Source organism: Pseudopipra pipra, chromosome 3 (genome assembly GCF_036250125.1).
Source record: "Pseudopipra pipra isolate bDixPip1 chromosome 3, bDixPip1.hap1, whole genome shotgun sequence".
NCBI classification, from domain to species: Eukaryota; Metazoa; Chordata; class Aves; order Passeriformes; family Pipridae; genus Pseudopipra; species Pseudopipra pipra.
The window spans coordinates 115,307,959-115,327,694 of record NC_087551.1 but is presented as its reverse complement, the minus strand read 5'-3'; the positions used below and the strand labels follow the sequence as shown (position 1 = coordinate 115,327,694).

General features: G+C 47.9%; 1 protein-coding gene across 4 annotated transcripts in view; it reads left to right on the top strand.

Moving 5' to 3' along the window:
* EXTL3 (exostosin like glycosyltransferase 3) overlaps positions 1–19,736 on the top strand; it is a 135,456-nt gene that overhangs the window by 6,503 nt on the left and 109,217 nt on the right. The window contains exon 1 of one of the 4 annotated variants that reach the window (XM_064651167.1): positions 15,543–15,771. The exons of 2 other annotated variants lie outside the window; for them this stretch is intronic. The gene's annotated coding sequence lies outside the window, so the exon portion shown is untranslated. Of the gene's footprint in view, positions 1–15,542; positions 15,772–19,736 lie in introns of those variants that run through there. One more of the 4 variants, XM_064651165.1, reaches the window with a different exon arrangement.

The following is a 19,736-nucleotide window of genomic DNA, read 5'->3' as shown; positions in this document are numbered from 1 at the left end:
GTCCTGTTCCTGCTGCAATCCCGATTCTGGAGCCGGTCTGGAAAGCCTCAGTGGGATGGAAGGAGGCTTGCAACATCCCCTAAAAACAGATAAACAGTGAAATTTTGCAAAGTTCTGGCTGTATTTCCCCCAAGGGACATGTGGAGCTGTTTAAAAAAAGACATTTCCACCACTGTGGTGGTGGAAGAGGCAGAGAAGGACAATTTTCATCCCAGATTCCTCTTTTGAGGGGCTTGTTTATTCCTTGGGGTTTTTCTGCACCGGAGACTCCAGAAGCTGAGGGGATAAAAAACCACTTCTGTGGATTCCCATCTGTAGATTTGAGGGAAAACCAGTTGAAATCCACCACCCTGAGCTGCCTCATAAATCTCCCTGCAGAAATCCAGACATTAATAATTAGGAGCTTGCACAATAAAGCGCTGGAATATTTCACAAGTGACACAACATCTTTTGGATCCAGCTGATGCTGTGCAGAGATCTGTGTGAAAGTTTTGTGCAGCCAAGGTGGGAGAAGCCTTTTGCTTCCATTTTTGCCTTTGGAAGGACAAGAAAATGGGGAGGAGAAGTCAAGTTGCATCCCAAAAAGTGTTTGCTGAGGCTCGAGCGTGGGGGTTTTAAGGTGCTCCCCTATTAGAAAGTGTTTGTGTGTGCTGAGAGAAAATGATGCCAATTAATGGTTATCCTTTCCCTGCTTCCCACATCTTGAAATCCTTCCCAGTCAGCCAAGCTGCTTCCTATCAAACTTTCACACACACACACAAAAAAAGAAAGGATCTACTGGGCTGTGACAGAACATGAGCAGTGTTGGTCCCCAGGGGTCCGTGTCCCTGAGGTTTGAGGGCTGCATGATAAGGGCTCTGGGCCATGAGATGACAAATGTAACTCCACAGTTGCTCCTTCACGCTCCAGCAAAGGTTTGGTTTGGGTGTAGACATTTCCCAGCAACAAGATCTCACCAGCTCTTACAAGAAAGAATATTCTTCACCTTGTTTTTTCTTTTATTTTTTTTTTTTTTTGAAGTAATTGGAGGGCTGGTGATATTTTGAACAATTTATCCACCTGGGAAATTATGACCTTGGATTTATGCAATCAAATATTATCAAGATTAAGAGGGGGAAATAGCTGAGCTTGTCAGTCACAAGGAATTGTGTTGCAGCCTGGGCTCAGATCCATCACCTGGAATCAGGAGGCTCTGGCAGGATGTTCTTCATTCATCAGCAAGGGGCATCACAGCTAGATCATTTAACTGTAATTCATCAATTTGCCAGGCTGCTCAATTAAGAGAGGATGAAGGGAGTGATTCTGCCTGTTATAATGAATCTTTGACCACCTGAGGACTTTTTTTTTTGCTCATTGTTTGGTTGTGTTTCATGTTGCCTTGAAAGCCTCCTTAAAAGGCAGACATAATCACAATTCCTAAAGACTTGAAGGTGCTAATGAGTTACAGCTTTTACTCCACCTGCTTTGTGGGCCTGACAACCGTAGTCTGAGGAGATCCTGGAGAATCTTGGGGGGATACCTGCAAAAAAATGACTGAAGTAAAACTTGGAGCAGCCTGGAGGAAAGGGATGGGATTTCACAGGGATACCTGCAAAAAAATGACTGAAGTAAAACTTGGAGCAGCCTGGAGGAAAGGGATGGGATTTCACAGGGATACCTGCAAAAAAATGACTGAAGTAAAACTTGGAGCAGCCTGGAGGAAAGGGATGGGATTTCACAGGTCCATCTCAGCTCTGTTCTTCCCATGTCTGTGGCCCAACCCCAGAGCTGTCGGTGAAGCAGTTTGGGAGTGTGGTGCAACCTCTGCTTGTGCTGTGAGTGGTCCTGTCTGTGTCCTTGGCAGTGTCACACCAGTGCTGGCTGATGCCCTTCACTGGTCTTGAAGGAAGAAGCTGAGCTATGGATGTCTTTATTTATGAACGTGTTATTTTAGGCCTTTGCCTGTTCCTAAGTACATCCAAATACTGATTTTTCTGTGTGGCTACACCCGAATCTTTGGGTTGCTGAGCTGTGGATACCTCAGTGCTTGGGATCTCAGCTCAGATCCACGACAACACCCCCTTTTTTTGCCCCCACAATCAACAACATCTGTGTTGTGTTGTTACAAAATGAGCCTCAGCCTCATCCACCCACCCTTGTGTCTGTTTTCACCACCCTGATAAGTTCTGAAGGGTTATTAGGGTTGCATAAGTTCATGGGGAACAGGCAGTGAGGCACGAGGGATAGCCCAGCTACTCCCTGAGCCTGGGGCAGAGGTGCAGCTCCAGTTTGCCTGAGTGGATACCAGACAGTCCCCGTGAGGGAGAGAGATCTTCCAGCTGCTTTGGGAGCTCTGTCAACCAGAGCCAGAGCTTTGTTGCCCTGGTGGACCTCAGGCCCGTGGCTGCCGGTCTCTATTTGCAGTAAAACTGGTTTTTAGTTGAAGTGCAGTGTCAGTTTGGGCAGAAGTAGCCCCGGGAGAGGTGTAGCTGCTTGTCTGCTTTCTGCAGAGACACAGCAAAAGGCATTCAGCAAGTCCAAGCACTCCAGATCAGGAAGCATTTCCTCCTGCGTGGGTTTCTCCCGCGTCCTATTGTTTTCTTTCAATAAAAGCAGAAGAAAAGGAGAATTCATTTGAATTTAATGCTAAAATACCTCCAAGGAGACGAAGCAAAAGTTAGCCAGAGGAGTAGGTGGAGATTAAAAACACATTCTTTCTCTTGTTGTCCCTTGCACACACATTACACACACATTACAGACATACTGATCCCTTCTCCTTGGGCAATGTGGGAAAACTAAATTGTAAAGGAGACGATACAAATCAGGATGAAAGGGGGGGGGGAAAGAGGATGAGTCAGGTCTGCTCCTGCTTATCAAGACCGAGGGGGAGCCTGCCTGGTGCTCATGACAGATTTGTGCAGGGAAGATAATGCATCAGGTTGACTTATGAGATAGACCGCGAGGTAGGAAAATTGCTGGGAGGTGCTTGAATGGCTCTGACTGCTCGGGATGAATTGGAGTCACAACAATTTCCCTAAAGCTGTGTAGATTAACATAAAAATACCAAGGAAGTCCAATCTTTGAATTTTTATCTGCTTCAGCTGGAGAGTCAAACAGGGGCACTACAGAAGTGCCATCCATTTGAATCAATTGTCGCTGCAGCTTTTGTGGAAAGGCTGCATCTGGGTTTATTGATAACGTCCTTGAGGTGCTTAGAAACACAAGTGTGTTGGGTTTATTTTCCCTTTAGGAACTTATTCTTGTTTCTGGCACTTGGTTAAAATGTGTTTTTTAGTTCTAGTCTCCTCTGGAGATCTCTCCTCAGCAGAGCCTTGGTAACAGAGATGCTCTGTGTGTCCCTATCATCTTCCCTCCAAGAGTTTGCTGTAAAACTGAATTTCTGTCGTAGCTTTCTTGTTAATTTTAAGGTAATTTTATTTGTCGGAGGAAAGACAGATGGAGGAGAGAATCGAGGAGTTGTGATTTACTATCCTTTAGTGAAGAGGCTTTGCTAGGTGCTATTTTTTTTTCCACTTTGTTAAACCACATCAGCTGAAGTGCAAGTTTAGTGGCCAAAAGTTCCTGTTGATCTCCATTGTGCTGCCACTTCACCCGTTTTACTTGCTCTGCTGATTGTGCAGAGAAGATACAAAACCAGCCTTGAGAAGTAAACCCACTTGAGAAGTCACTTAATATATGAGGTTTCGGGTTTGGGGGCAAGTGTTTTAGGTTGTAGAGGTCTCCTGCTGTGAGAGAAACGCAAGGGAAATTGCGCCCAGCCAAGGGGCTGTGTCTGGGAGCCCTGAATTTGAGCCTGGTTTTAAAATCTGCTTTTTAGGAGCTGTGGCCAATGACTTCACCGTTTTGCCTTTGTTCTCATCTCTATAAACAGCTCCTGCACCTAGGGAGGTGGTTGTGAGGATTAGTCACTGGGTTTGGAGCTCTTTGAAGGTGGCAAGTGGTGTATAACAGCTCCATGTTTATTAATGGCACGGCTTAGTATGGTGAGGAATTTTTACAGCTGAGTTCTGGTACTTCATTGATCTCACCCAGCTGTGCCAGCTGCCAGTTCCCTGGCCCACCATCCCTGCTCCAGGGAGCCTTCCCTCTCCTTCCTCCTCCAGCAGGTTCTGCTTCCACTGGCCTCCTGCCACAGCATACGCCGAGTTTAAATCTGGTTCTGTGCTTTTGGCTTCGTTCCCCCTAAATGTTTTCAATTTTCTTGGCTTTAACTGATCCCAGTGGCATCTTTTTATGATGCACTTTATTCTACTGCTTCAAGTGCAACAAGACTCCTAAAGTTCAGCCTATTTTTAATTACAAAAAAAAAAAAAGGCAGAGCGTAGTATTGTTCTGTCAGTGGGGGGAGAAAGGGAGGGTTTTTCTTTGCCTTTAAATGTGGTTGAATTTAAAACTCGACACATGTAGTGGTTTTAGTGGAACTTTGCTGTAATTGGAGGGGCAGATTGTTGTATGTTCTTTCTCTCTTGGGAGCCAGGACTGGTATTGATTAAACACAAATATTGCCACGTGTTGGAAGGTCTGAAAGTACCTGAGGACTGGTGATTGAGGAAGACTTGGAGAAGATCTTGATGAGGAAGCTGAAGCGGCTTCCTAAGGCTCAGACTGAGGTAACATTTACTGGGGACGATTCCTGAGCCACAGGATGTATGTTCTGCTCCAGGTCAAATCCCTCACCACTCCAGCTGGAGGGATTTCCCTGTTTATTCTCCAGTTTGTCCCTCCTCCTGTCTCTGTGTAGCTGCACTTTCACCAGGAAAAGCCTCCCTGCCTGGTTCTGTGGCCGATGGGATTTCAAACCGATGTGGTGGTGGAATTCCTGTGTGCAGGAATTTCTGGGGAGGGAGGGAAGGGATGGGAGGAGGACAGTGAGTGTGCTTGGGGTTGTGTGAGTGCCCTCTCTTTCACAGGTGGGTCAAAGAAAGTGTTTAATGAAGTGGTTTTTGCCGCTTTTCATTTCACTCGAGCATCAGCTCTTCCTTTGCATGAGAATAGAACCTAATTTTGTTTCAAGTTCTGAAAACCTGCAGACGGTGCTGAGTAGTGAGAAATTGGTTCTATTTATAGGCTGCAGAATTCCTTTGTACAATAAACCAGTTTGTTTTAATTTAAACTATGTATTCAGCACATTTAGCTTTATTTTATTTAACTACAAGCCTGACGTGCCTTTTTCCTGCATTCTAATTGTTTTTTCAAATTTGTGACATAAACCCTGAGTACGATTAAAAAGTCAGGCGAGTCATTAAGAAACTTCATTTACCGTTTTTAACATCAAATGTGTTGACTTGCATAGTTTATTAATTTTTACAAGTGCCCAACTGTAAAAACAGGACAGCTTTGCAGTTCAGGGAAAGACCTGATTTATGGAGGAATAAGCCTGTGTTGTTCTCCACCAGCAAAAATCAGCCTTTCATTAAGAAAAAAACCAAAAAAAGATGCAAAGTAAGAGAGTTTAAATCAATCAGAGTTGAAGTATTTTGCTCTGTTTTGCATCAACAAATCCTGTATTCACGGGAGAAAAGGTGGGATGGTTGAAGAAGGATTGGCAGGCAAGTTAGCAATGGTGTTCCTCAAGGCATAAAGAGCAGTGTTAATCAAGGTATTGACTAATGACAGAGCAGAAATTATGGGATTTGGAGATGTCATCAAAAGAGGAATAACAGGAGATCCCAGGAGAAGAATGGCTGACTTGAGGACTATTTGTCTCAAAGCAAATGTGAGTCCTTGTAATGCAAACTCTGATGGAAAGTTGGGGTTTCTGTGGGGGAATTGGAATGTCTTAATCAATCACAGCATAATTCTGATGTCCTGGTGATAAAGACACACACCAGGATCACATTTGTCAATGGAGTTATTTCCGTGAGTGACAAGGAAATGCCACTGCAACAGGTTTTAGTGAGGCACTGCTTAAAATGCACCCTGCATTCCTTGTCCCCAGGACAAGGATTGATTTCAGCTCTGCAAGGGGCAGGGGAGGGGATCTGCTAGAAATGATCTGGAGAACAGGGAATCTGGTTCCCAAAATGGTTACAGGAGCCTGCATGGTAAGGTGGTGACAAAAAAAGGCAGAGAAAAGTTATGTTCCTTTCTCTATAAATACACTGGCGTAACCAGCAGAGAGGGAGAAGAGTTATTTAAATTAAACGACAAATCTGGCACAGCAACAAAAGGCTCTGAAAAAGTTGAGGCTGGAAAAGAGCAGAAGAGACCTAAACTAAGGGAGGTGCTTGAAAAGCCTTCTAATGGGAATTGTGTAAAGGGCTAAAAACCTGATTACTGTGAAGATGGAGCCTGATAAATGTATTAATGGGATTATGCAATGTGGTTGACTTCAGTATTAAGGGATCAGACTCCGGATTTCCGGTCCTGTGCTTTTGCAAATACTCTTAAGAATCCTGCAGGTAGGAGAGAAAAAAACACAGAGGGTTTTATTTTGAGGAATATTTTCGTTATGATTCAGCTTGGAGCCGGTTCCTCTGTTTCTAATGCACTAATAACTGAATTGAGAAAGGAGGAAATATCCTTCTGCACTGGGAAAAAGCAGCAGCTGGCACCTGTTTCCCTGTTTTAGTGGTGGGTTTTGGCAGCAGGCCTGTACCTCTTAGATATATATTTTTTAAATCTGAAAGCCTTTTGGTACATTGCAGTGAAGTTAGGCCTGGAAATAGATGGTGCTGAAAAAGCTGGCAATTATTTGTTATTATTTCCCTTCGTAACGACGCTTTTTAAGAAACCTGCGGCACTTAAAAGCACACGAGTGTTTATTATCGATCTCCTTATTGATCCCCATTTCCCCCCTTCACAAATAGTCCCCGGATTCCTTGTTGCATTGCTAAAATCCCAATAAATAAGACCAACTGCCTTTGTGGCAGAAGGCAGCAGTTACTTTATCAAAGCCGGGTGCCGAGGTGTTTTAGCGCAGCGTAACTTTGATCTCACGGGGCACTTTCTGCTCCGTCTTTCCAGGCCTTTTGTGATTTGATTCCGCTTGTTCTCAAGCCTTGGCTGTGATCAATAGCTGGGCCTTCCCTCCATCCTTAAGCAGAGATGTTTTGCGTGGAGGTCTCCGTGATTCCGGAGGGACGCTGGTCGGAATCGGTTGGTATTGACGTGGTGCCATGTGGGGACAGGAGAACATCAGATGCACATTGGCACTTCCAAACACAGGGATGAAGAGGCTCATTCCAGCACTTCTAAGCTTTTATTATGAAGGTTTCTGAATTTTAGTTGAGGGACTGTGTGGATCTCTTAGAAATCCTTGCTAGGACTTGACTTTCAGCAACCTGGAAGAGCACGGAGAAAGTCAGTCGGCTTTTCCCTGGCGGGGGAGGTTGGAGACAGGTTTTTTTGGAGCCCACCCTGCCTTCACTCCAACATTCTCTGCTCTCCTTGTTGCTCAAAGGCCTCACCTGTACCAGTGTGGCCATCAGGACCAGGGCAGTGATTCTGCCCCTGTGCTGGGCACTGCTGAGGCCACACCTCGAGCGCTGTGTCCAGTTCTGGGCCCCTCAGTTCAGGAAGGACATTGAGGGGCTTGGAGCGTGTCCAGAGAAGGGAACGGAGCTGGGGAAGGGACTGGAGCAGCAGGAGCGGCTGAGGGAGCTGGCAGGGCTCAGCCTGGAGAAAAGAGGGATCAGAGGGGACCTTCTTGATCTCTGCAACTCCCTGACAGGAGGGTGGAACCAGGGGGGGTTGGGCTCTGCTCCCAGAGAACAAGGGACACGACAAGAAGACATAGTCTGAAGAGGTTTAGGACATAGGAAAAAATTTCTTCACTGAAAAAGTGATTAGACATTGGAAGGGGCTGCCCAGGGAGGTGGTGGAGTGCCCATCCCTGGAGGTGTCCAAGGAATGACTGGATGTGGCACTCAGTGCTCTGGGCTGGGTGACAAGGTGGGGGTTGGTCACAGATTGGGCTCTAATCTTGGAGGTCTTTTCCAACCAGGATGATTCTGTGATTCTCTGATCTCTATTCTGTCTGGGGGCTTGACCATGACTATCTCCAATCTCCAGCATGTTCTCATTGCTTCCCACGTGCTTTTTATTCACTTTCTCCATTCAGGATGCAAATGGCAGATGGTTTTGCTTGTTTGCTTTCAAGGCCCTCTCATTGGAGCCTTTCAGCTTCTCAGACTAGTTCGCTTAATCACCTCAACTTTCCTTTTTGGGACTGAAAACCTTGCGGACCTGCTTTTATTTTGCTTAAACCAGTTTGGGGCCAATAGGCTCGAATGGAGTGATCCCAAGCAGCTTTTATTACAACATCCTCACTACTTGCCAAAAGTCCACAGCAGAATCACCTCTGGTTTGCTCAGTGCCTGCTTTGTGAAGAGGTCAGTCGGTGAAACATCCCAGACTTACAGGGCCCCGCTGCTGGGATTTTATCTTCCTTCTATAGCTGGAATTTAGGGCTCCCTAACCAGCCAGTTCCTGGGAGTATTTCTTTCTCTCTCTCTAGTCGTTTCTAAAAGCTCTCTGCACACATCCAAATCCAGTGGTGGGGTCTCCAGCGGACCTCTAACATGATCCCAGCAGACAGCCCTTTACAGGCTTTTCCCAGGGTGACTCTAATCCAGACCGACCGTTTCATGCCCGCCATCGCTTTGGATTTCCAGCAAACGCGGATGATTCACTCAGCTCACAGAGAGAACCGTGGAACAGCGTCCCAAAAGATTATTTAAAGGGAGTTTGGGGAGTGGATTTGGGGCCACCATGGGTACTGTGCGTGCTCGGGGCTGACTTTGTCTGCGGGCTCCGGGGGTGGGTTTTTTCCCCCTTACATGTTTCCCAGCTGCCTGTACTACATGGTGATGATAATGTCTAACAGATTGTTTTCCTGACGAGGAAGAATTATCCCTGGTTTACATTGTGGTAACTGAACCCGGGGACAAATGGAACAGCTGGCTTAAGCACAGGTCTGTGTGAGCCGAGCCCGCGCTCCCTGAAGTCTTCTGTCTTTTCAAGCACTCTCAGCGACCTGGCAGGTTGTCAAGGCCCCTCAGATCGTGTGGACTCGAGGGTGAGCTGAAGTGCTGGAGGCTCGCAGCCTGCGACAAAAGACGTGCTGAAAATGCTGCTTTTCTGTTTTACTGAACTGCTTGGTTTGCAGTCACTTTTAATTTAAGTTCAGACAGCGCTGGATGCTTAATTAAAAAAAAAAATTAAAAAAAAAAAGGTGCTTTTGGTAGATGAGAGTGTAATGCCCAAGCTCCGCTGCAGTTACAACATGTACATGTTTGAGGATTATGTTATATACAAGAGAAATGATTGGTTTTTAACTCCTCTTTAAATATAGTTCAAATTATGGAATATTCAGTGGAGCGGAATAAGCTGTTGCCTGCCAGCTTTTTCATACCAGTGGTTGCCAGATGTGTCTGTGTGTAGAACCTCACCATCTGCTCCAGAGTGGAATTTGGGGCTAGTCTAGGTATGTGGATGTGTCTTTTTCCTTGGGTATCTCTGGAAAACTTCAAAGCATCTGTTTTGGGATGAAGGGGAGGCCTGGTTAGCTGTAATACTCAGGGAATTCCAGGGAATTTTACAGAAAGGCAGCCGATTCCTCAGGGCAGCAGGGTTTGGAAGGGGAAGGAGCCTTAAGCAAAGAGGTAGTGCTGGTATTTTGTGCCGTTACTCGGCCATTGCCAAGATCCCCTCGGAGTTTTCCTTGGCTGTCACCAGGCTGGGCTGCTGCTTCCGGCTTTGGATCGCGTCTTTCTGAGGAGAAACTCAGAAATTTCTGAAATTTCCAAGACTGTTGCAGGGTGGAAGTCTCTCACGGGATTTTTTTTGTAATTATTTCTGTAGATAAAATTTATTTAGGTAATTTCTTGTGCTCCTGGATTGGTGTAGAATTGCTGTGAGCCGTTACAGACAGAAGAGGAAGGAAACCTTTACCCACACACACCACATGGAGCTCCACCAAAGCCAGGAATTACCTGTCCTGCTGAAACTCATTTGCTGGGGATTTTTGGGGATGGGGAAAACCGTATTTTGGTCAACAAACTACTTGTGGAAAATGTTCACCCAGTGCTAATAACAGCCTTTGGTTGCTAATGAACTGGGACATACTGGGGGAGGAGGGAACGCTCCACGTGTCTCTACCCACCCAGTATCTCATGGTTTATTTGTCACCACTGCCCTAAGCTCTCAAAACTTTACTTCCATGTTGCTGAAATATGAAAATGACCCTTTTTGGGCGTTGTGGTTCTTATGAAGAAAAGAACATGGTGTTGTTATGTATGGTTTTATAAACAAAGCACGGTGGCAGGGGAGTGGAAAGAGGTGATCTTTGATGTCCCTTCCAACCCAAACCATTCTGTGACTCTGTGGTAATACAGCCATTTAATTAATTTATCCGGAATGTTTGTTTTTAGTCAAACATCTGGTGGGGCAACTCGACGTGCTTCAAGGGTGACCCATAATATTCCACCCTGGACAAAACCTTCCACCCCATTTCTTGCCTCATGATTTTTCTTTTATATAGCCAGGTAAAATAAAAACACCAGCTGTGCCCTCATTAACAAGGGAACAGGCATTTCTTTCCCTCACCCCATGTAACCCCCACGCAGTGTCCTCCAGCATCTTGCCAAAAGCTTCCACTGCTTTTATAGAGTTATTTTCTTCTGCCACGAGGATCTGGTTCCCCTGTGCAGGATGCTGATGGTTCTTTGTGTTTGCTCTTTGGATCCCAGCTGGGGCTGCACCGGCTCCAAACCAGAATTAGGATTTGGGAGGGAAGAGCCTTTATGTCTGTGCGTCCATTCCTCTGGTAACTTTTCCTTTTCTGGTTGGCACTGAGTGTTTGATTTTATGTTCCAGCCCTCGCTCTGCTTTATGGCCGGCAGTGGGTGTATTGTTACAACACTCCTTGTGCCCAGGGGTCTTCAAAAGCGCTTTATTTAACTGTCCTGAGATGCCTTCACCTACCCCTGAAATGCAGCTACTTCAGCTGCAAAGCCTGGCAGCTGCTCCAACAGCAGGAGCACGGCCAGGCCGCTGCTTTTAAGACATAAAGTAAGGAAAGGAGAAAAAAAACCTAAATGCTGTATCCATTAAAAAACTGTAGGGAGAATGCAAATTGTCAGAATGCAATTACCTAAACTGGAGTTTGGCCAGCACTCCAGATTAACATTTCCTCCCGGAGCATGCCCTGGGATACCTGATGGCCAAAAGAAGTCGGAGTCTCAGCAGGATTAAAAATTGAGCTTTGCTGTGTAGTCCTCCAGTAGTGGCTGAGAGATGTAGATAATCTATTTAGCACCTACAGCACCCTGGGGCTAAAAAGTGGCTGAATCCTCTGAAATCCGATAGGAGTGTCTGAGGTTAAGAGTGCGGTCTGAAAACATTCCATGGGACTTGTAAAATCCACAGATGGTCCAGCCTTGGAGCTGTCTCCTGTGAAAGGGAGGAGAAAGAGGTTAAAAAAGATGTTCCAAAAGGATTGCAGCAGAGAAAAGATTAAAGCTAAGGGTCCTCCCCCCCCCCTAGACTGTTGTTCCATGTTTTTCTGAGGTTTATTTCAGGCCATGGAAGCGTGCCACGGAAATGTGCATTACCTGGCTCTGAAGCTCCTTAATACCTGCTTGAAATGACTCAAGGTAATTTAGAGCAGATTGGAGGCACCGGGATGCAAGACATGCTTAGGAGGAAGTGGGATGAGGAGCAGGGAATTCGATGTGGGTAAGGAAAAGAGGGAAAGTGGGGACCTTTTCGAGCAGAGGAGGAGGACACAAAGGTGTGATGGCATTCACTGTGTTCAGTTGCAGCTGCCAACTCTAGAGCTACTTAAAATGCAATATAAGGAAGATTCCCAGCATGAAATAATACAGGGATGTCTAAAGAAGTGGTTCTGTGAGCAGAATCCCTGAATAGTTTGGGTGGGAAGGGACCTTAAAGCTCATCCAGTTCCATGGGCAGAGACACCTTCCACTATCCCAGGTTGCTCCAAGCCCCGTCCAACCTGGCCTTGGACACTTCAGGGATGGGACAGTGTCATGGTTTGAGATAGCCCCAAAATCCAATTCCCTGGCTCCATCTCCCCCCTCCCACATCTCAACCTAATGTGAGATGGGTTTTTCCAGACAAAACACGCCAGACTCAAAGTAGGGGAAAGGGAATATATTACAGTGACTGTACAAATAAATACCATATCACATTATACACATGATCACAAACTATCTCTACCATGACATATGTATTTACAGTGGATCAGGTCTCCTCTCCCCTCCAAATAAAAGTCCAGGAGGGAAAGAAGGACAGATCCCTTCCAGTCCTTAAGCAGCAGGATCTTCTAATGCAGCAGGTTTCTGTCTCTCTTCTCCACATGCAGCAGCTGATAGCTGGCTTTCTGCCAGCACTCAACGAGGGAGGTATCAAACTTCCCCCGGCCCCATCGGCTCAACCGAGGGGTCTTCCGTGGACTTCGTAACCCCAGACAAGGTCGTATCACCACGTCATATTACGAAGACACAGGGGGGTCTTCGTGACTGTCTGGTATCTTCAGGAGACTCAGTTCCTTCTTGCAGGGCCTTTGTGCCACTGCCTCTCAGGCTGCCACCATGGCAGCAGTGCAAGGGGGGGAGAACCAAGGTCAACTCCCCCCCCCCCGCATTCCATCTGGCCGTCCCGGTCCAGCTCCGGGACGCTCTGAGCTTCTCAGCTCCTCTCTCTCTCCGGTGCTGCATGTCTAAAACTCTTCTTCTAAATAGGAGTCCATCTACTCCTCCTTTCTCGGAGGTCTCAAAGGAGTTTGAGGGGCTGGTACAGTCTTACCCCAAACTCTGTCTCTCAGCTGCTGGTTCTCGCTCTCTCCTTTTCCAGGAGTCTTTTCTCTGGTGCTGCATGTTGTTTCTGCTGCTCCTTCAGTTCAGGTTCTTATCTCCTGGCTCTCTGCCACCGTTTCTCTGGTCAGCGTCGGCTGCTGCTCTGCGCCCATGGAGAAGAACATCTCCCGGCATAACTACAGGCACCTAGCCCAGCTTATGCTGTTCCAGGTCCCTGCAGCCCCCCAGTCGGGGGCTGGGAGGCCCCAGAGGGCCCAAGGGGCTTAGAGCCCCTACCTCGTGGCTCACAACATGGCCACTTCTTCTACAACAATCCAACTACAACTCTTCTCTTCCGGTCTGGTTGTGATATGTTGACATTTCTGCAGGAGCGCCCATTGGGCAGAACTTCAAAACTTCTAGGGGTTTCCACCCCTTGGGGTCTACCACTTTTCTCAGCCTCTGGGGAAAAACAAGGTCCAAACTACGACAGACAGCCACAGCTTCTCTGGGCAACCTTTGCTAGGGCCTCACCACCCTCACAGAGAAGAATTTCTTCCTAAAGGTCGAACAGAAGGTCCAAGATCTGAACTGCAACTGGTTTTTTTTAGTTGGCTTTGCGTTGCACCTGCACCCTTCTGTACACCATTACAGTATTTTCAGATCTCCAAATCCAACTAAAAGTCAGTAAGGAGTTTCAAAGCCTTTAACAGGACTGGCACTATGCATTGAGTCTGTTTCTTTGGGAAAACAGGTTGAGAAGCTGGTAGGAGTAAAAAGCTTCTCCTTGCCAGGAAGGAGTCAGGCAGCTTTCTCTGCAACTTATTTTCTTCTTTAAACTATTATTCATCATAGCTTATAGACTGTGTCCTTTAGGATCCACTTCTGATGTGGAAATTTTATGTGTGTTCTTGAATACTGTGTAGGAAAAAGCAAAAGCCCAGATAGCAGAAGAGGTTGGGAAATGAGGGTGTTTGAACGTGGCAGTTTTTCTGTTGGGATATACAGAAGGCAGCGGATTTTTCGCTTGGTAGAAGGGAAGCTGAGAACTCCCCTTTAATACTGATCTCCTATTAGAGTAAGAAGGGTAAGCACACAGAGAAGGGGATTAAATCTGAAGGTGTCTTCGTCAATATAATCTGTAATAGCCTTGATAGTGCTTTCTGAAAGAGAGACTTGCCAGACCGGCTGCTGATCCTGACAGCTTGTTTTCTTTAGGGAGCGGGGAGAAGAATTGGTCTCTTCAGTTGTGTCCTGAAGTGCACGTTCTCCGCTGGTATTTCTTCCTCAGTGAGGTCCTGAAGGGAATTGTTGTCTCCCCGTTTCCTCCTGCAGAGCTGCAGGTAGATCTCAGGGTGGAATACAAAACCCCGAGCCCGAGTGGGAGCAGATGTGTGTGGTAGGACAACGTGGGTGTGTTCAATGATTCGGATGTTAATTTTGTCTTTATACTGGGCGATGCAGTCATAGGCTTTTTTTTTTTTTTCCCCCGAAAAAATATGAAAGTATTGTTTCTTAGAGCCTTTGAACCTGCAGTACCTATTCCTGCCCTTCGGAACAGCACGTTCCCTGCAAGGGAAATTGGATTTTGTATTGTTTATCAAAGGGTAGACCCGTGCCCCCGCCTTACCCCTCGCTGCTTTTTCATCTCAGGATAAAAGTTAGTTTCTCCTTGCGTTCTTTACACATGTGTAAATGACTGTTAAAAAGTGCAGAGAGATGGAAAAAGTGGGGGTTTTTCGCTGTTTTGAAGTGCTCATGTTTTATTAAAGCTGAGATTCCCGGAGCTTTGTGGCCAGAAATGCACCACCCTCTCTGCTCCTGGAGAGAAAACCTTGTTTCTTCCCATGAAAAACTCTCTAATTTCCCCAAAGTTGTCAAGTTTGTGTGGTTTCGGGTGGGATTTGATTCCCATAGATATGAATGCCTTTCATGGAGCCCCTATAATATAAAATTAAAGCGCATAAACAGAGGATTGAATGTGTTTGACGTGGTTTTGTTGTGTGAAGATGCTGGCACCATTACTTGCTTTTTTTAAAATCCCCTTTATTTCACTGTAGCATTTTTTTTTCTCTTTTGCTTCAGTCACCATCTGTTACATGTTATGTTTGGTACTTGTCGCTGATTTTTACATAGATGCTGTGACTTAACAATGTCTAACCAATGATAACATTTAACACACATATTTTAAGATACTTTGCTCAGAGTAAGAAGCATTTGCGCCCTTCACTCAAACCCTCCAGATTGGATCTGGGTAGTATTTCGTAACAAACTCCAAACCATTAGGGGTATTTTACTATCTGCAGATCAGCTTCCAACAAGCTCAAGGGGTATTTGGGGGACACACAGCGCTCTGTGGCCGGACCGAACTCCACGGGGGCACCCTCACGGGAGTTTTGTGGAACACACAGGGCTGCGTGGCCAGACTGAGCTCCATGGCGGCACCCTTATGGGGTTTTGAAGGACACACAGGGCTGCGTTTCCACAGGGCTGGGCTGTGGCCGCCCCTTCCAGGCGGCATCGAGCACTGACAACATGGCGGCTCCTCCCTGAGGGGCGGGGGGGTGTGAGGGACAGCGCGCCTTTTAGGCGGGAAAAGCGCCTCGGCGCGGCGCGCGTGCGCAGTGGCGGGAGCGGAGCCGGGGGAGCTTCGGCTTTTCTCGGCAGGTTCCGGAGGCGGGAGTCTCCCCGCCCCTCAGGCCTTCGGCATTCTCCGCCCCCGCTTCGGCAGTCTCCGCCCCTCCTTCGGTAATCTCCGCCCCCACTTCGTTAAGTTCCGCCACCACTTCGGCAACTTCCGCCGGTTCGGTCGGAAATGGCCGAAGACGTGCGAGACCCAGCGGTTTAAGGGGAGAAGACCGGCCGGCTTCTCGGAACAAACCAACTGTGTCCGGCCCGGAGGGGGGGGAGCAGGGGAGGGCGGACGGAGCGGGAAGACGAGGCAGCGGCTATGGCTCCCCCCCCAGCCCCTCGCGGCTCCGCCGGGAGGGCGAAGTGAGGGCGCCGAGAGGTGAGGGCGGACCGTACCGCGGACGGGGAGCGGGGGAGGGAGGGGGGAGAGCGGTAACACCACCCCCCCCGGCACCCCCCCCGGCGGCCCGTGGGGCCAGGTGGGTGCGGGAGTGGTACAGTCCGGGGGAAGCCCCCTGAGTCGGCCGGGGGGGTGGGGGAGGCTCGGCTGGGGCGGCCCTGAGGGGCAGGAAGGGGTGGTGGGCTGTGATGGGGTCTCTCAGGGTTGGGGGCACGGTGAGGGAGGTCCTTCAGGGCTGGGGAGGCTTTAAGGGGGATCCGTCAGGACGGGGGGCATGGCGGGGGGCGTTCCTGAAGGCTGGGAGGGGGCTTTGAGGGGGAACCCTCAGGGCTGGGGGGGGCTGTGATGGAGGTCCCTCATGGCTTAGGCGACTGTGAGGGGGGTCCCTTAGGGCTGAGGGGCTGTGAGGGAGTCTCACAGAGCGAGGGACACTGCAGGGGGAAAAGGGTCCCCACAAGGCTGGGGGGGGAGCCCCTCAGGGTTGAGGAGGCTGTGAGTGGGTCCCTCAGAGCGAGGGATCTGCGTGCGAGAGGGTCCCCCCACAAGGCTGGCGGGGGCTGAGGGGCGTCGTGGGCGTCTCACAGAGCGAGGGACACTGAGTGTGGGGGGGAGGATCCCCACAGGGATGGGGACCCTCATGGCAGGAGGGCCGTGATGGCCCCTGGTGCCCAGGAGCTACTGATGGGCTCCAGCTTTCCTGCCTGCCCTCCCTCCTGCTTCCCTCAAGGATCCGGAGACCCCCTTGTCCTGCTTGCCCGTGCTTTGGGGGGCTCTTGTGTCGCCCCAGGAGTGCAGCCCCTCAGTCCCTGAGTCGTACTCCCCGCGGCTCTTGCTGGGGCTTTGCAAAGGACGAGGCTGTCGCCTCTCTGGGCTTCTCAGCACTGCTGGTGTTGTGCTCCCGCGAGTTGTTTGCTAAGTTGAGGTTCGTGTTATTCTTTTTTTTTTTTCAGCTGTTTTCCCCCACATGAGGTCTCTTCTTGCTCAAAAAAAACATCGGGGGCTTAACTCTACCAAAAATTTTACTAGTGTGGGGTTAATACATTACTGCTGACAGTGTAACACCCCTGTTATGCTGGTCCCAACCCAAACAATTTGGAGCCTGGAGGAGCTGGATATGGTTCAGAGAGTGTTTAGGATTCAGAGAGATGCTGGAGAAGCACTTAGATATGCTGTTCTGTGTTTAAATCCAAACACTGAGAACCTCAATGACCACTCTGTGACCTCTTGTTGCCTTTGCATGCACCTGATAAATCCTGCGTGTTGATATCAGGATACAATAACTTGCTTTTAAAATGTCTGGGCTTCTGTGCTGCAAGTCTCACATGTGTGTGAAGGAGATTAAATAACTTTGTTTCCTGACGGGGGTGTCACATGCAGGTGATTATCTTACAGATATTTCTGTTCCCGTGGAGGAATCTGTGATATCTGAGATAGTAACGTCTCTGAAGGTGGGGTGTGTTTTGCACGGCTTGTATCAAGCACTGAGTAACGTTCAGCTCGTTTCTATGCAGAAATAGCATCAGAAATGAGCCACAGCCTGATAATGTGATGATGGGGAGAGAGATTTGTCTCCCTCTGACAAATCCCTTAACTTCATGTAGCATCTGAGAGCCCAGTTGTTACGTGCAGCGTCATCTGTACCCGCTCCTGGCTTTGGGAATGCCTCTTCTTTTCCGTTTTTCATTCCAGAATGGGGAGTTTGCATGGGTTCAGCTCAGTGTCCAGGGCTTCTGGAGCAGGGCTAATTGACTTGTCTTCCCTGAGCAAATTTTTCCAGCAGCCCAGCTGTGGTACAGACAGTTCTTGAACTCCTTGATGCCTTGTTTTCAGGAGGGAAGTCCAAAACAGTCCTCTGGAATTCTCTGATTTTTCAAGTGGGGACTGTTAGCTCTCGTGTTTGTTTACACGTGGGGATGGATTTTGGCAGTTGTCAAGTCAGAGCAAAAGCAGCAAATGCAGAGAACAGGAAAAACATGATATTTGAATTGCCTTCACTTAGGCTGTGTCTCTACCAGAGGGTTGTTTTTGTGCTGCTCAGGTGGGATGGGAAATATCATCATCATCTTCTTCCCTTGGATATTTGTAGTGTGGATCTCTGGGATTGTCCAGAGTTGAATGTTGTTGATGTATTCCCAGATTTTGCTTGCCCCTCCTGAGCCTGCTTTTCATCACTGTTACATCTTGAAATGCCATGACACCTTAATTTTAAGTTTTTAGAGTTTGGCTCTCTCCTTCTGGCTGTGTTTTGTACCTATTTGTTCTTTTTTTCCTTCCATTCTTCAATGCCTGATTTTTTTCTCCTTGCTCTTTGAGTCCCATCACCTCTCCCAGTTGCCTTGCCTGTTTTCCCAGGGCATTCCTCCTGCTGCCCACACTAATGATTTCACCAGGGTGGGAATGCACCACCGTGGCAGGTGGTGGGAAAGGATAATCTTTAAGGTCCCTTGCAACCCAAACCATCCTGGAATTCTGGGATCTCTCCCAGTAAATGGACATCAGTCTCTCAGGACTCTGTTGACATAACCAGTAGCACCACAAAGTGACCCGTCCCTCATTGATAGAATCCAGTGAAATACAGAAAATTGAGATTTATAAAGCAATCAAATCAATCCTTTATGTTTTTTGGGTGGGATGAAACCCCAGCACTCCAAACCAACAGATTATCTGTGGCCACTAATGGATGTAAAGGACTTGGGTTTTTTTTAAGACACGTGTTTTAATGAGTCTTATAATTTCTTAGTTCTTACAATCAGTTTCTCAAATGGTTGCAACCTTGTTGCCTGCACTTGGGGGTGTGTGTTTTCTCTGCCTACCTCTGCCTTCCCCCCTCCCTGTGAATTTTGAATTTGTGTCACTTTTCTAATGCAAATGGCTACCCAAGAATAGTATCAGAACATGGGATTAACCCACGAACTCTTAAGAAACCCTCTCAAGTTTCTTCTAATAGAAAATCTTAATGACATTTCCCAGTGCACAAATAACATCTTTATTCCCTTATTTTGCACGGTGTCCAGCTGGTAATTCCTTTCCCGGTCAGAGTCTCATAAAATGCTTTCTTTTATGATTCAAAATACTTCCAGGTATCTTCTCATCTGACTTTCATCTCAGGGACAGTGACAGTGCAGGGAGCCTGAGGTTTGTTGTTGTTCCTGCTGTGTTTTGGTACCAGCGTTGCCTGAAGTGTGGATTCCAGCATCTGACTCTGTGGGATGATGAGCTGTGCTGCCTTTGGTGCTGCCCCTCAGTGTGACCCAGTCACCTCAGATCTGTGCCGGAGTACTGCTCATCTGGGGAGTCATTTGGAAGGGAATTGTGTTTATTTGAAAGCCAAAATGCCAAGGAGCAGGAAATCCTTTGCTCTACGCACGCGTCGCCTTCTTTAAGGAACGTTTCTTGACAGGTTGAGTAAATCCAGTCAAACAGGTGATAAATTCAAGTTTGGACACTTAACGTAGGAATTGACTTCTCTGCATCCAACATCCTCCATTACGTTGTCCCACCAACACCTCTCTGTTTCCAACGTGAGGAGAAGCTTTTCTTTTCCCCATCCCATCCATGTGCATCCCACTTTCTGGGCCCGGATTGGAGTGTGATGGAATCCAGCACGTCACTGGAGGTGGGAAAAGACTCCTTTTATCTTCCCCACCCGTGACTCAAAGCCCCCACATCGTATGTAAGGCAGGGCTGGGATTTGTGCGCGTCTTTTAGCGTTTCTATTCCGGGCACGAGGAAGTCATTATGCTGCTGCAGGGCTGCTCTGTGTGGGCACTTAGTGGGAAGTGATGTGTTCTGGATTGTGGAGGAGATGCTGTGGAGCTCTGCTGACATGCAGATGATGCCTGGAAAAGGTTGGCATGGAAGCGTTGGAGCTTGTGACAGGGAGAGCTGCCAGCCGAGTGCGGAGCCTCGGAGTTGAGAGCAGAGCCTAAATATACAGAGCAGCG